This window comes from Cryptomeria japonica, unplaced genomic scaffold (assembly GCF_030272615.1).
Source record: "Cryptomeria japonica unplaced genomic scaffold, Sugi_1.0 HiC_scaffold_52, whole genome shotgun sequence".
In the NCBI taxonomy this organism is placed as follows: domain Eukaryota; kingdom Viridiplantae; phylum Streptophyta; class Pinopsida; order Cupressales; family Cupressaceae; genus Cryptomeria; species Cryptomeria japonica.
In genome coordinates this window covers 501,519-502,595 of record NW_026728874.1, presented here as the reverse complement: position 1 = coordinate 502,595, position 1,077 = coordinate 501,519, and the positions used below count along the sequence as shown (strand labels likewise).

The 1,077-nt window shown below is 63.3% G+C and overlaps 1 non-coding gene across 1 annotated transcript; it reads left to right on the top strand.

The window, feature by feature from the left end:
- Positions 1–200: 200 nt before the first annotated feature.
- LOC131862880 (5S ribosomal RNA) lies at positions 201–319 on the top strand. The gene has a single exon (XR_009361816.1). It is a non-coding gene; the product is annotated as a 5S ribosomal RNA (ribosomal RNA).
- The last annotated feature ends 758 nt before the right edge of the window (positions 320–1,077 follow it).

The following is a 1,077-nucleotide window of genomic DNA, read 5'->3' as shown; positions in this document are numbered from 1 at the left end:
CCTCCAGGTGCACGCACGTAGGCCGGGCCGGGTGCACACCCGACGCCCTAGCAAGGTGCGCGCACCCGGGCAGGGCTCACACTTGGCGAACGGGGCGCACTTCGCGAGGGAGGGTGTGCACCTCGACGGGGGTGGGTGGCCGGGGTGGATTCGCACGTGGGTCGCGGTTTGCTAAGTACACACTGCGACAAGCTCATAACGGGTGCGATCATACCAGCATTAGTGCACCAGATCCCATCAGAACTCCGCAGTTAAGCGCGCTTGGGCCGGAGTAGTACTGGGATGGGTGACCTCCCGGGAAGTCCCGGTGTTGCACCCTTTTTTAGTTTTTCGCCGGGCGTCGCAATGCTATTTGAATAAACCTTTTGCCCGTTTGCGTTCTCGTCGGGGCCGGGCCGGGCCGGGGTGCGCTGCCCGCACTACCGCGCGCGCGGGGGCGACACCGAGCGCGCACCCGAGGCGCCCCGAGCACACAGGCCACGGTGCAACCCGGGCGTTGTGCGCGCACCCCGGTGCGCCCGAGGTGCTGCGCGCGCACCCAGGTGAAATCGGTGTGCACCTCGGCCAGTGCGCGCTCGGTCGAGTCGCGCACGTTGGCCAAGGTGCACGGTGATGTTTCTTACTCTAAGGTTCCGCACCAGACGCCCGGGACAGGTGAGCGAAGCTGGGCGGGGCCGGGTGCGCGGCCGGGGCAGGTGCACGCAGCTGGAGAGAGCTTTGGAGCACACTTCGGAGCGCACCAATGATGCGCTCCATTCAAAAGTTTCCTGAAAAGGCAAAAAAAGTTGAGATTATAGAATTTCCCACTTGAGAGATTGTAAAAAAAAAAAATTTAAAATGAAGGAAACGCGGGTGCCAAGGTGTGCGCAGCCCAGCCAAGGTGTGCGCACCAAGGCGCCCACCCTGGCGAAGGTGCACGCAAGGTGCGCACCCGAGGCAAACCGGACAATTAACCCAACTTTCGACTTCGCGCGCACCTTGGAGCGCACTTCGGAGCGCTCCTTGGTGCGCACCAATCTTGGGCACCTCGGAGTGCACCATGGCGCCCACCAAGGTGCGCACCCGGGGCAAACCGAG